This window comes from Glossina fuscipes, unplaced genomic scaffold (genome assembly GCF_014805625.2).
Source record: "Glossina fuscipes isolate IAEA_lab_2018 unplaced genomic scaffold, Yale_Gfus_2 1, whole genome shotgun sequence".
NCBI lineage: Eukaryota > Metazoa > Arthropoda > Insecta > Diptera > Glossinidae > Glossina > Glossina fuscipes.
This window is the reverse complement of record NW_023998415.1, coordinates 26,997,104-27,013,003: the sequence shown is the minus strand read 5'-3', so window position 1 is coordinate 27,013,003 and position 15,900 is coordinate 26,997,104. Positions and strand designations below refer to the sequence as shown.

General features: G+C 31.9%; 1 protein-coding gene across 3 annotated transcripts in view; it reads left to right on the top strand.

Annotated features, from left to right (window-relative positions):
- The first annotated feature begins 344 nt into the window (after positions 1-344).
- The window catches only part of LOC119631791 (versican core protein), a 59,309-nt gene continuing 43,753 nt past the window's right edge, over positions 345-15,900 (top strand). For 2 of the 3 annotated variants that reach the window (XM_038024301.1, XM_038024299.1), the window contains exon 1: positions 345-496. The gene's annotated coding sequence lies outside the window, so the exon portion shown is untranslated. Of the gene's footprint in view, positions 497-1,354; positions 1,375-15,900 lie in introns of those variants that run through there. The other variant, XM_038024300.1, reaches the window with a different exon arrangement.

The window sequence follows — 15,900 nt, the reverse complement described above, 5'->3', positions numbered from 1 at the left end:
GGCGTTCTCTGACAAACATACTCCCAAAATGAAGAAAGAAAAAAAAAAAAAAAAAACGATGTTTGATGAAAAAGCGGAAATGAAGCATTTTTCTCTCTTACTCGATTTAGGCATAAGCGATGATCACGTTAAGAATGTTTCATGTCGAACAAGTTGCATGTTGTACGGTTGTCCAACAGCCAGGCGCGACAGCATGCATGATACAAAACTTTACGGTTTTATGTTTTTCATTTTTTGTTCTTTTTTTTTTCTTTTTTTTTTTTATATTGGAAAATATTAACTGATCAGTTGATCAGTTTCAGTTCTTATAAAACAGTGCGTGCGCTTGGACGTTAGTTTAGTTAAGAGTGTGAATAAAATTTAATATTAATAAAGTAGACGAGCGAAAAGTGGCTACATTTGAATAGCTTAAGTTTCGTAATACTGAGCAAAAGTACTGGGCTGATCTATGTGTGTAGCTAAGCAAAACATAGAAGCGGTATCTTAGTGTCTTTAGGTAAAGAAAGCAAAGATTTTTTTTTTTATTTTTTATTTTATTTTTTTTTTTGTTTCTTTTTGCCGGAAAACGTGTTTCTTTCGTGTCGTAAACAATCAATTCACGCAATACATTTTTGTTTATCTGATTATTTAATATTGAAGTCGAAAGTGCATTTAATGGTGAATTTTTAGGCAAAAATTTGCAAATTTAATGGCCGATCATAACAAGCGTTGATTCAGAATATTTATGTAAATAAACAGTAAGATCGCATCCATTAAGTTATCTCAATAATTGAGAGAATACGCGAATCTATGAGAAGCAAAAGCACAACAATTTTTTAGTTGATTGAAGACGAGATTATTATTATATTTCTTTTTCATTATTTCATATATTTATTATTTATACATATTTTATTTAGGGTTTTTTTTATGCTTCTAGTTTGTTGATCTGTCAAAAAGAACCCACACTTATGAGCTTTATATTAATGTATATACATATATATATATATATATATATTCATATATATATTCATTGAATTTCGCATTCTTATGTATGTAGATTTTATAAATCCATTTGTCTGTGCGAAGCGGTCAATTCATTTCTTTGACGTAACCGTATGTTGATTCATTGTCTTAAGAAATTAAAAGACGAGAACGTACATTCCGTTGTCATTTCCTCTAGTGTCGAATAATTTTTTTGATTGTGTTTCTTTCTCATCATAAGTGGTCAATACACTTTTTGTGAATATTTTTGTGCTTTTGAAAATTGTTTTTGTTTTTGATATCATATTTTGCTTAAATATATTCGCTACACTTTTGCCACTTTATTAATTTTTGTTATAAATAATTGTTAAACGCATAGGAATCTTTAATACTAAACAGGCCAAATGAATATACGTAAGTATACGCTGCGTAAGTACACAATATGAAAAATGATTTACGCATTTATTAGTGTAATGCATTTAAACCATATGTTGACCGTCACCATAGAACAAGGCATAAAAAATTCTTGTATATTTATTGAAAGTTAGTATAGCAAAATTTTAAATGTTGAGCGGCAAAAATCTAGACGATTCTTAAGAAAGTAATCCGATTCCCATACTAAATCAACTAAGAAAGCTAAGAAATCTATACTCGTCGCATGATATGAATCGCAATCTTGTCCAGGCAAAACAAATCGGTTGACTATTTTGTTTTTTTTTGTTTTTGACATCTCAATTACTAGGTATCTTCAAGATGGATAGATGGATAGATGGATGATTCAGAAGAGGAATAAATAGGCTGACATTTGAACTGAATCGGATTTACAAGGTCATGAATATAAAACTATTTCTTTATTAAGGGCATCTTTTGTATAAAGTATCATCTTGTTGAACTTACATATATCAATGTAATTGAATTCGTTCATTTTCCTCCCAAAAAGATATGACTAATTGATCGTGTAGTAGGCCAATACTTGAGAAAACGCATAATTAACACGTGGCTACCGAGGGTATGAACACGACTAATATGCTTGCATTGAACAAGATTACGTACGTATACCATATACATACGATACATTCTGAATATTACATATATAAAATGAAATTGTGATACGTTTCATCCAGCGCGAGAGTCATTCACGGTAGCTCATCTCTGTGTAATGTCTTTTTCATCATTCTTCCTCTGTTATCTTGCGATCAAGCTTTAATTTTTGCTGTAAAACGAACAAGAAAGCTATACTAGCTTAGGTGCTTACTCTTAATATCCCGCCATTAATCGTAAGCATAACAACTGATCGAACGAAACCATTGTTGGTTTAGGCTTTTGAATATCCCATCAACTTTCTCATCAATGTATCGACTATAGATTTGAAGGTTTGCTTTATCTCTTGGGGAACGTCTTCATGTATATTCGATAAGCTGAGCCTGTAATTCTCAAGTAATAAAGAAGACAAAATGACTGGGAATATTCTAACGAATGTGACTGATCGTATATGTAATCACAAAATAAAACATATTTGTTATTAGGCCTACGATGGGCGCTTCTGAGTATTATTATAAATGAAAAGAGGGATGACCGAGGACGACACTTACACATGTGGCGATAATTACAATAAATTACATCGAATAATGTTTGCGCTTTTTCTACATAGGGCTTCTGTGTAGTACAATGCTGTATAAGTTCAACTCGGTAATCAAAAAATTTAAAAATTTAAATTTTTTAAAAATTATCCTAAAACATTGCACATTTTTCACCTTGTATTCATTCTTTCAACTTGTATTCCAATTTTTCATTCCATTTTGTAAAGTTTGTTACTCATTTATTGAAGTCAGTAGCGATCAGAAGTAACAGATGGCTTAATCTGATCAATTCGCAATGTTGAATGTCTGTCTGCACACTTACAATGGAAATGATTGTTATAGCGACACAACTGCCTCACGTCAAATTTATTAATTTATTTAACAAATAACCAGAGAGCACAGTAAGAATAGTATGCTACGAATAATTAACATAAAGGTTACTTAACTGTATTCTGGCGTTGTGACCGGTCATTAATCATTAGGGAAATTAATGGATTTTCTTGTCAAAGTTCTTACTGACTTGATATCAAATTTGATATTCCGTAGCAATTGTCCCCATCGAAGTTCTCAATATCGATATTGTTCCAAGGCAGAGATTTTTAAGTCACCTCACAACTGCAAAAACGAAAAATGCTTATAACCTACAAGGTATATATTATGGAGTTCAGCATGCAACGTTTATTTCTAATTAGGATGAATGCATGCGTTGGCACTGTCATGGCATAACGTATACTCTGAAAAATCGGATATTCAAGATAGTTGGAAATTAGTGGAAGCGGTGGTAAAGTTTTTTATTTGTCTGTCTTTTTTACTGAACTTTAGTTTCATCCTCCTGTATAGGGCTTTTGCACACGGCTGTGTTTCTGATCACATTGCAAAACATATCGGTAAAGTCCGAACAGCAAGACAGTAAAGAAGGGAAAAGTTAAAAGCAAAACGGAAGTGCAAAAACAAAATAACAAAGAAATTCGGAAAAGTATTTCAACAAATGTAAATATTAGTCGAATGAAAAAAGTGTCACGAAAACGAATACCCCACGAACTATTTAAGCAACTTAAGTGTGAACATCTACGAATGCCCTCATTGCAAACGCGTTGCATTTCAGTCATATACAGTCATCATCGAAAGAATGCCTTCATCGTCTCTACTGACATCGTCGCACAAGCACCAATCCGTACGGTAATGCGAAGCTATGTACAGATTTATATGCATAAGTGTTTGGCGTTTTTAATCGATCTATGCATTATAGGTATTATTCAGCGGTTTTTGCAACTGATAGACATTGACATATCACCGAGTAGCAGCCATAAAGTCAGTTAATCGTTAATATCGTTACCGTGTTTATACAAAACACATATAAGTTCACGCTTGATTGAGATGCAAATGTTTATTACTTTGCCAGCTACTGTTTACCTGGCTATATACGTGATATAAATTGGAAGAATTTCTTTTATACCTATCACCGAAGTATGAGGGGTATATTCATTTTATCAAAACGTTTGCAACGCCCAGAAAACAGCATCACACACCTCACAAATTACATATATATTCTTGATTAGCTACAAATTCTACATCGATTTAAGCATGTTTGTCTGTCCGTCTGTTTAATGTCTGTCGTAAACATTCTCTTGGCGGCAAAAATGAAGCTATCGATTTCAAATTTAGCTGAAACATTGGAAAGTGTACGAAATTAGTCGAAGGACACGCCCACAGCACCACATAATCTGACAACATCTCTGCTTTTCAAAGGGAATGAAAAACTAGTTTTTTGCTCATTACTCATAAAGATAAGGTACAAAAATTTTAAAGCATATTGATGGGGGGGCGATGCTGTAATATTTTTGCACAAAAATGAGAAAAATTGACCACACCTACCCAATATTATCGTGTCTCGAAATTTAATTATTTTTTCAATACCTTTACAATACGCAGCGACGAGTTCCAAAAATCCCATAAAGTATATAAATTCTTTGCCAGTTTCAAATCTTGAATGGATCTAAACATGTCTGCCTGTTCATCTGCCCGTCTGTCTATTTGCGTACCCTCGCAGTAATTTTGATAAATATTTTCTCGTTAGCGGTTTTCAAATTTGCAAAAGAATTTGAAATTGACGTAAACTTTTCAAAGGACACGCCTACATTGCCCACATGTCTATACGACAAAAACTTTTATTTTGAAAATAGAAGAAATCAACTGCGCTCAATACATATTATAGAGCCAGAGAGGTTTGTTCTTTTAATTCTTTTGTCTTTTTCCGGGTTAAACGGTGATGGGTATAAAAGATTCGGTCCGAACTGAATTTGATTGTTGTTTTCAAACTTCTAATAACTTGCTACGTAGGAGTAATTGATTATAAAACCTAAGACCACATGCAGCTGATATTGATGCATATACGGGAAAGAGAATGTCTTTGTGTAAGATTTATTTTGAGAATTATTGCTAGTAGTTAAAGTAAAGTTGCTTTACTGGATTTAGTGGCACACTGACGATAAACCTAAAACAGTTGCTATTATATAAAACGTTCAAAGCATGTCCTTTGGTCTATCTGAAGATTTAAGGAATAAAGAGAGAAAGAGAAAGAGAGAAAGAGAAAGAGAGAGAGAAGAAAATGTCTAATGTTTTAATATCTTACATACAACATGAAATTTATGCAAATTTCTTCGAACAAACGCAATAAATTCTCATTAGCTTTAACGATTGACAAGTAAATTATTGCCAACATATAATAAACATAATATGAAGTTATTGGCATGTGATGTTAGGTGAGCTGTGTTCAACTAACTCGTTTCAGTCGTTGCATATTTTCTAATAATGTCACAACGATAATAAAGTTGATAAATGATATAAAAATAAAAATAAAAAAAAAAATAAATATATATATATATATAAAAAATGTACTTTACATGCATATACAATATTTATTTATATATATTATATATAATATCGTATGTGTATATATATATGTAAATGAACTGTATATTTGCACTATATTAAATGCTACATATGACTGCGATACAAGACAATATGCGATGAGCTGGTTATGTTTATGGTTACGGTTTATACGATCTACGTGTGCAAGTTATCATATTTTGATGATGAACAAAAACAATTCATTCAATTCTTTTAATAAAGATTAACCAAAAAAAAATCACATTTATTGAAATTACATTTATAGAGAATAGAGAATAGAGAATCGAAAGATATGCCGTATATTTGTTATCTCCTTTATCGTACGTATGTCCTTTGACGAACACAACATTAACATTTCTATTTCATCGTAGTCGGCCTTTACAATTTTCTGCTTCGGCTTCAGGCTTGAAGGGCTTGAAAGTAAATGTGATCTGTGCGCATGAATAGTTTGAATAGATTTTACAAAGAAGATAAAATGACGAAAGAATTAAGAGGAATCATTTGTGCATCATTTTAATGAAAAGAACACCTTATTTGGGTCATTATTGTTTTAAATTACGGGCGTGGCAGCATGGAATATCGGCACATCTTTTACATCGTTAAGCAAATAAATACTGAGAGAAATTTAAAATCATTATTGCCATTATTTTATCTACTGTATACCTGATTTTTGAGTTTGAGTTTCATCTGAAATCTTGTTGCACTCTACTAATAAATAAAAACAATTAAGAACATTATAGTCGGGCAAAGCTGGCAATAGTGCAATTTGTTGTGCATCTCCGTGACAACTTATAGTTTTCCAATATAAAGGTGTTGTGAGGACCCAAAGTCGTTCCTCGTTTTGGCCTCACGGGTTCTCCGCCTCTGGTGGAGGAGAGTGAGTGTTAGTTTAAGTTAGAGAGTAAGTTAGCATAGGAATAGTATAAGAATAAAATAAGAATAGGGCTAGGATATTGAATAAGAATAGGTTAAGACTAGGGTAAATTAGAATAAGTTTGACGCTCTTTGAGAGTGAGTCTTACTTTGTTAGTCTTGGTTTAGAGTCGTTGAGAGTTAGTCTTCGAATAATTATAAAATTAAAGAGTGAATAATAAAGGTCCTTGTGAATATAAATTTTCTTGCGTTTTCCTGGGTCGCTGAGCTGCCCCAGCCTCAGAGAAAGGGCCGAGGCACAACCGGAACGTTCGTAGCTAAAATTGAATAAAAATTGATTTTCTGATCAAAGATCTTGCTATCGTGTTCACTTAAAGAGCTTACTTTAGAATTTTAAAAATTAAGCTCTGTAGCCGTATATAGAGTTACTTTTCTTAACTAAGCTTGCGCTAGGCGTAGTCCAAGAAATAGATTTACGTGGTCCAAATATGGCATAGTTAGTTTCTGCGTCAAACAATAATTATAGTCCAATTTTTATTATAACCTGAGAAATTAGGAATTTTTTCCCGTATAAAGACTAAAATTTTCGTATGAACGATTATAAGCGAAAGCTTTCAAAATATTGGCCCATTCTATTTGCCAAAACACACTATTACTTTGCGATTTTTGTTGCGAAATTTTCGCAACATTTTGCAAACATCTCTCCTATATTGCTTCGATGGCAACAGAGCTAACATTTGGGCCGTGAAACACGTCAGTGCACCACCATATCATAAAAAGGGAGACTTGTAGATTGAAACGAGAAGACAGACAAACTTAAATCGATTAAAGATAAAACTTAAAAATCGATAGGTGTAGTAAGACGTTGGTTTAAGTTTTAAATCTTTCTTGGTGTTACACACTTACATCTGCACTCTTTATAACAAGTAGTGGAGCGAAAGAAGCATTTTTAAGATTTTTACGTTTTTGTTTAAAGTGAGAAACGTATAAAATTAGTGGCAAAGGTGAATGTAAATTTCCCATATACTTACATGATTTTATGTAAATTATTGCAGAGGAATGATAATTAAGATATGCACGTACAAAAAATAATATAAATAGATACAAATTAATTCTGATTTAAAAAAAATTCTACTTGAATAATTTATTCAAAAATTGCCGACTTGCTATAAATAGAATAAATAACAGCATAAGAGCGATATTAGAAGTTATTTAGATTATATCATAACGCAAAAAGAACTTTGTAATTAAACCAATGAAGCAAATTAATCTTAAGGAAGAATTAACTCAAATTTATATTCAAACGAAACTATTTAAAATTCATCGGACATATTTTTACCATAAGCCAATAAATATTGAAAGTCCGTCTGTCCGTCCGTCCGTACCGTCTTCTTTCTCACTTCCATCCATTTGCATTAAGTCGTTACCCTTATCTGCTTATTGTGCATTGCATGATCTGGCCGATATCACAATCGGAAGCCTTCAACTCTTTAGACTTCGTTCAAATTTTAATCAATAGGTAACCGTTAAAAGGGGACGCCCCTTCAAATTGATGCTATAGTAATAGTATAGTAGTATAAAAACTCATGTGATGTGATTTCGCTGAAGACGTCTTCAAGCGCCTTCAGGTTAAGCCGTAATCTTTTAGAGTTTAACTCTAACTTCTCTCTGAACGATAGATTGCTGTTATCTTTATCAAAAAACCGCAAGTTAGTGACTGATATATTGATGGCTTTAATCAATATTTGATTTAAGAGATCTGGATATCATTTCAGTTTCTCTTAAGCGATTTCAGTATATGGCATACACCGATCGATGCCGGTGGTATATCCTATCATGCGGAGGTTGTGGTTCGGTAGCATCGTTTACTATCACAACAACACTTATATCATATAATGTCATGCATTAAAACTAATGCGTTCAACCACCAAAATAGACATAGTTTTGCACGATCTTTCGCTATCAGGTGTTGACTGCGAGATAATGATGTTAAGTTTTCATATTCTCTCGTATTGCCTGATTACATAGATCGTTTGCTTTGCAGAAAACTCGCATTAAAAGATGAAATATCACACGATGGGTGTGACGATGTTAGTGCTCTTGATTTATGCCGCATAAAATAGATGAGATTTGTTGACGGAGACCGACAGCATTTTAAAAGCACATTTAAACGTCTAATTATCCATTAATTAGATACGCATTTTTTAAATTAATTTTAATTTCGTTTAAATTTTATAAGATTAAGCCAGTATAATAAAACGGTTTATTGTTAATAAAATCGACTAATATGATAAATATTAAAGAAAAACTTCAAAATTCATGTTCCACTATCTTCTCACCGCGACTCTACAATACATGAAAAGTTACTCATTGTTGTTGTTGTTGTTGTTTTTTTTCAAAATTATCATTAATTCAACAATAAATAAATTTTTGAAATTTAAATGAAATTTTTTCATTTGCTGCACAATCACATAATAAACCGGTCAGGACAGATTTATAGCGATCTGAAGTAAATTTTTTCGAAAATCATTTTACCGTCTTTCTTGTTTATATCATTTGCAGGTGTAGTTTAGGTATGAATCCTCTTAAAAATTACTATCTTTAACGAAATGCATCAATTCAGTAAAAATTTTATATAATAAAAGCAATAGCAATAATCACATGTCGTTGATGGAACTATTTATTAATGCCGGGGGGAGATGACGATTAATCTTTACGTATATAAACATAACCCTATTGCTCCAAGGCAGCTAAGTTAATTTGAAAATAAAATTGTAATGTGCTTAACCTTCAAATTCGTTCACTAGACAAAAACAAAGACAAGACCAACCGTCAGATTTATAGTTTCTAAGGTAATAACCTTAATATAAAAATTCATGTTAGCCATTTAATTGTAAACGCAAATGAGGGCTAACTATTGCTCTATGTCCATCATCATCATCATCATCGTCATTATCATCATTTTAAATGAACCATGATATCGGATTCCAATAAATGTTTAATATGTAAAGTTGAAATTTTTACAAATTTCATAATGAACATAAAAATATTCATGAGCTCATGCTCATGTTAATTTTCAAACTTCTAAATTTCATTTAATCAAACGATTAGCAGGCTGTCACAATTTTACGATTTCAAATAATACGAATGGACGAACGTAGGAATATGTCCAAACTGTCCTTAGAAAATAAAATTGCTCGGTTTTTGTCCTTCCTTAACGAGTATATCTGTTCATTGAATACATTCTTTCTGGGTTTTTAGGATTTTAATGGAAACAAGTAAAAGCATTAGAGTGGGTCACGGCGGATCATTAAATATCCTAAATCAGTCGTGCAATTATTCATATAATGAATTGTCAAAATAAGGCTTTATAAGGAAAGTAAATGAAGAAGTGGTCCAATCTGAAATATTTTCAAAAGCGTTCATCCTTGAGCCGAAATATGTGAGTGTACCAATTTTCATCAAAATATTTTAAAAACTAGGGCCTCGAACCCAAGTAAACAAGATAGACAGACGCAAAAAGTGTTTCTGAAGCGATCGATATACTCAAAGTGGTGTCCATCTCAAGCCCTTCTGGGTGGGGGTATATAAAAAGAAAATAAAAATAAAAATAGAAAAAAAAAGATAACAAGTAAGCAAGTTATATTCGGCGGTGTCCAAATCTCGCATACCCACCACTATACCTTTTACATTCTACGCTCCCAGTTCTTTTATTTGATATCCATATCGTTGGTGTTATTATGAAAAAAAAATTAAGCGAGGTATCTACCATATCCATTTTGGAATTAACCCATTTTTAAGCAGATCATTTATCTTCTTTTGAGGAGTGTACGAAATGGCTTTAAACATTTTGTCTTGTTTGCCTTATGATAAATAAGCCTAAAGCCTCAAAAAAGTGAAAAAATTTAAATTTAATTACTCGTAACTTTGTATGGACAAGGCCGATTGGTTCCATTTTTGGACGTAAAGAGTAAAGTGTCTTGTGAAGGAAATGTGGAAAGTTTCAGTCTTCTAACTTTAAAAATTCCGAGTAACGAGCAAAAATCAAAAAACTTTTGTTAAAAAAAACGGAGTTGCGCTCGGTTTATGCTCCACTGCGCGTTTCTACTCTGACCAATTTTGCCCCATTTTCAATATCAACCTGCGTGCAGACGCTTCCAATGTTTCTACCGTATTTGAATTTAATATCTTAATTTTTGCGACCAGGGAACTGCCAACAACACATACCACGCAGACGCACGGACGGACAGACGTGGCTAAAACCAACTCACAATTTCACGCTGGTCAAGAATACATATATTTTATAGGGTATGTGAAGCTTCCTTTTGGGTATAACATATATTATGGAAAAAAAAAGTGAAATGAGTACACCACACCAATCTTACAGTGAATTTTGTCTACCCACCCACTCACTATTCATTTATCACGCTACATGTCTTTTGAACAAGATATAGATAGGACAAACAAGCTTAGATCGATCAGTGATAATCAAAGGTGAGTCTACCTCAAGTGCTTCCGGGTATTACATGCATACGCACAAGTAGGATAGTGTAGGATGCAAAAGATTGATTGTATAGAACATAAATACAAATCGTATATCATAGACAATTAAATAAAATATATTGAATTTAACCTATTTTGCGAATCGTTGCTTAAAACTATCAATGTATTCTTCTCTGACTCATTGATTCCTTGCTTCGTTGCTCATGTATAAATGAAAAGCAATATTTCACCCTTAGCCGTAGATATATGTGTAATTTTTTTTTTTAACATAAAACCTAACGCTATGACTTTTGTAAATAGACAGGCGATAAAATAAGAAAAACATCTACACACCTAAATAATAAAGTCACGTCTGTTATAAATTTAACTTCAGCAAGAAACCCACATAAAATTGCATAAACTTTAGTTGTCCAAGTCCAAGAAACAGAATTCGTTTTTGTTCATGTGATTTAATTAAGTCATTAAAATGCTAATTTAAAGCGTTACAACAACACATGCACAATAACGTTAATAATAGAAAAAAAAAAAAAAAAAGATTGAAATCCTTTTAATATAATTTTTTTTTTATTCCCATACATATAAAAATAAAATGAGAATTATTTTATAGATCTTAAAGCATATCTGGATTATCTCTAACTTAAGACAAAAGCGATATGCATCCAAGAGCTTTCCTCAATGACTAACGCAATTTATGTATTAAAAAAAAAAAAAAAAAAAAAAAATTTAATTTTTAAACTAAATATCAATTGAATTTTAATTACAACTTATACTAACCCATATTATATATGATAACCTTTTATTTGAACAAAAGTTTCAAGTCACCGAAAATATATAAAATTATTCACTCAAATGTGATCCATTCTACGCTTACTAAGACGCTTTGAACTCCAGATTTTAGATAAATTTTCAAATTCGTTAAGTGATATATATATTAACATTTTCAAAAGGACATATTTCTGACCATAGACAAGTAACTAAATCGCCCCAGAATCTAATACTAATTCGAAATCAATATACATTTCTGTTATTGTTTGGCTTGGATACTATTACATTTTTTCCCGTCATTAAAGTGACTAGCTGTGCCGTTATGCTTACCAGCACAAAATCCATCTTTCTTTTATTTTTGAATACATTGGAGATCTCGGGTGATATTGTGCCATGGTCGGCTCCTTTGACCGATTTGGCTTAGTTTCGATAACAATATGCGTACAAGAACTTCCAATCTTTTTGCGAAATTTCAAGCCGAAGTTCAAGCTGAATTTGTGCGATCAGGAGAATATATATATATATATACATATATATATATATATACATTATCGGGCAAATGAAGCTCTTTTCTGCGTGTTGCTGCAAACATTTTGACAAAATGAATATATTCCAAACCTTTGGTAGTGGATATGAAAAAAAATCCACTTTTCCTCCTTTGAACCTATTCGAGATTCGATTAATACTAGCTTCAAGCAGATCCGATACGAGACTAAAAATGGATGTACTTTATCTCCGAATCATTATCTTATTAATAAACTATCGCAGCCATTTTATGTCCAAAGTATAATTAATATTAAAAAAATTGTTATGCAAGTGTGTATGCGTTTACCCTCAATCACGCGCATTTTAATGGTGAGAGGGAAAAAAAATCGATAAAATAAATAATTTAAAATTTTTTATTTGCCAAGTGCTACGTTTAGTACCATGTGTCTTTTGCCTATGCGTTACTTGTTTAGTGGAGTCCTACAAGAAGTAAGAAAAAAAAAAAATAAAAAAATAAAAATAAAAAAAATACATAAACACGTATAAGTTATATCGTCATTATTTTGAAAGTGCGTATGTATGTAACGAGAATTGCATATGCATGTAAATGCAAACACATATCTTGTTGGGATATAACTTAACAAGATATGGTAAACAAAAGTATTTAAATATTTATCTTCAAACAGCCTCCCTCCTGTCATTATTTATCTGCTGAACGAGATTATATTAAAGAAATGAGGAAGACAATCGAGATGTGCTGTAAAGAGAATAAAAAAAAAAAAAGAAGAGGAAGAAGAAAAAAAAAACAGAAAAAGAAAAAGAAAAAGCAGCAAAGGTAAAAAGTTTAAAGAAATGCTTGACATTTAAGAAAACATTATTTTATATTTTAGCGCCCAAGAGAAGCTAAGCGCTACTAACATTAAGCAGACGTATAAGCATATCTTCATACGACTATGTTATGTACATACGGCAGATTTGCCATAAATAATAAAAATTGTAAATGTTTCCAGTATCTGCATTATGTATATATAATGCATATGTATATACGTATAGCACAGTGGCTTTCATGACATTTTGATAATGTTACGCGAGGCCAGCAAAGCTACAAACATAACTGTGTTAAGAATTTTTGCAAAGAAAGATAATAAATTTATGTAAATATTTGATACCTTATAAAAAAAGACATATGCACAAACACACACATGCATAAACGCACACATGCACAGACTAAGATATAAAACTTATGAACGGATTTTTTTGTTATTCCATATGTACCGCATATAAGCATATGCTAAAGGGCCACAAACCGTAAACTTGTTCACAGAGGTGAAAAGCGTAAAATCATTCGTCTGCCTACCCATCTGCTTCTTTATCTAAACATCGGTTTTATTTGTTTATTTATTTATTTTTTTGTTTTTTTGTTTTTTGTTTTTTTTCTATCTATTAGTCCCTTTATAGAGCGTAGAAATATTCGTGGAATATCCTCTACTCACCTTGTGTATGTATGTACTAAAATTGAGGGGCCGGCCCATAAAGTTAAAGCTAATCTTTCTACATCGCTCTTTGGCAATACTATGGCGGCACCATTCTCCAAGTACAAACATAAGTAATTTAAGAAAGTCAGCCCATCTAACGATGATTGAACGATGTGTTTGGCATACAAATTCGCGGACACTATAATAATACACTATAAGCAAACATCATAAGACTATATTCCCGATTTTGCAATAAAGTAACACATGCACGTTGACGTTTCATGCAATTTATATAATTGAATCATAAATCTTCTTCTTAAAGGTATGCAAACAATTCTTGATCATATGAATGATTTTGTAAAAAGTCCTTGGCCTTCCCATATAAGATTCAGTTTGCAAAACGAACAAAAGAAAACAAACATATTGGAATATATTCTGGGACCATTCAAAGAGAGAGAGCAGAGGAAAGTTTTAACGGCAGTTGATCAATTGCAAAATTCTTTAATTCATTATTGAGATAAGAGCGGCATTTGGATGAGGTAGCATTTATTGTTCTGTGAAAACCGAATTCCCAGTTAGCATTCTTCCGGGTCATAACTCATAAGATCAACCGGGCTGATAGCCTTCAATGTGTTAGGGAATACATGACATTTCATTTTCTTCGGCAAAGATAGGAATTTGGTTAATATGCTAACGGTTAAGTAAGCTTAAGCTTTCTAAGGAGATTGTCGAAAAAGTTGCCGACTTAAGTAAAAGGATACCTTCTCTTGCAAAAGCGGTTTTTTTTTATCCCACAACTTATGCTACTTCAAAAGGACACAAACAGATTCGAGCAATTCTCTAACTTTTTCAAACGCTTCAAAATGAATTTCCATTTTCGCAATGATCTCATCATTTAATCCAGATCTATATGCTCGAGACATTTCAAAGTGTTTTTTTCAAAAACGTGTTCTCTAACAAGTGCGACCATTTTTATGCTCTCGTCCGGGAAAATATGCAGCGAACATACGTATTTACCCGTAAGGATCAAAATTTCTGCATAGTTAGTCTTATGCTTTAACTTACTTCCAAATTGCATATTAATTATTAAAATGAAGCATAAAGACTAATCAATAAGCGACAACGAATTATAAAACGAAGATGGCATCAGCAATCCCTCCTTCCAGCCCATAAAGTTCGATGAACTTTTAATTAACAGAACGCAATCATAATGGTTTGGTAAAATTGTGCAACGGTTGAATAAATGTTTTATCGATTTATTTATTGTCTTCATTATAAACGCATAAAATCGAGCATTACTATATGGATTTGACAAAGGATTTAATTAAATTTCTTCTTTTCTTTTTTTTTTTTTTGTTTTTTTATTTTTCTGTTGTCTAAACGATAAATAAATGCTGCATCGGAATTGTGTATAATTTATGTGCATGCTTTGTGTATGTATAACAAACGGCATGATTTGTGTAAATTTCTTTTTGATTTATAATGCGGAAGTTTATTGCGGTAATAATAATTAAAAAAAAAAAAGAATGTAAACATTTGACGATTTAATTGGAAAACACACATATATTTATATATTCAGATATTGAAATAAAACAAAGACAATAACAAGTTACAGCAATTAGAGGTTACATGTGGCAGAAGGTTTTTGTTTGCTTTATTCTCTTATCTACTCTTATCCGAACTTGAGTATTAAAATTTCATTCTATAGATGCGATGCTTGAAAAGTACCGATCAATACAAATTCTTAACCTAGAATTGCTTTTCATCGATAAGGTGTGAAAATCTTTTGCTTAATCGCAATTTGAAAAAACCAAAAAAAAAAAAAAAATTATGTTGAATGTTTCAAAGCTTTCCTTCCATAGCTTGCTAAACACGCAACAATTTGAAAGAGAAGAATGATCGATCCTCTAAACCTTCATTCATTTATATTTTTCATCTATATAGAAATATATAAACATGTTCGTGTTGTTCCTTTGAAATTCAACTTACTTTTATTATGATCTTCACAAAATTTTTAGTGTTCCGCCAAGAAATAGTCCTCGAACAATCTATAATGAATATAACATTCTCGACAGGTACTATAAGATAATATGGCTACGTTTTTGTTGAATCGCTAAGTTTCAAACAAGAATTGATGACTAACTTATTCATAACATATTCATTGAAGATCGCTATTCTGTACAACTGTACGCAGTCTCAAGTTGCTGTCCACAGAGGGTCAAGGAACCTTCCTCCTAATAGTAAGCTTGTCAACTCAGCTAGCATTCTCTAGCAATGCAAGTGCCGCCCCGAATCTGAAAATAATATAAATGTACCTTTATCGACCGATTACATATACAGTTGAGTGA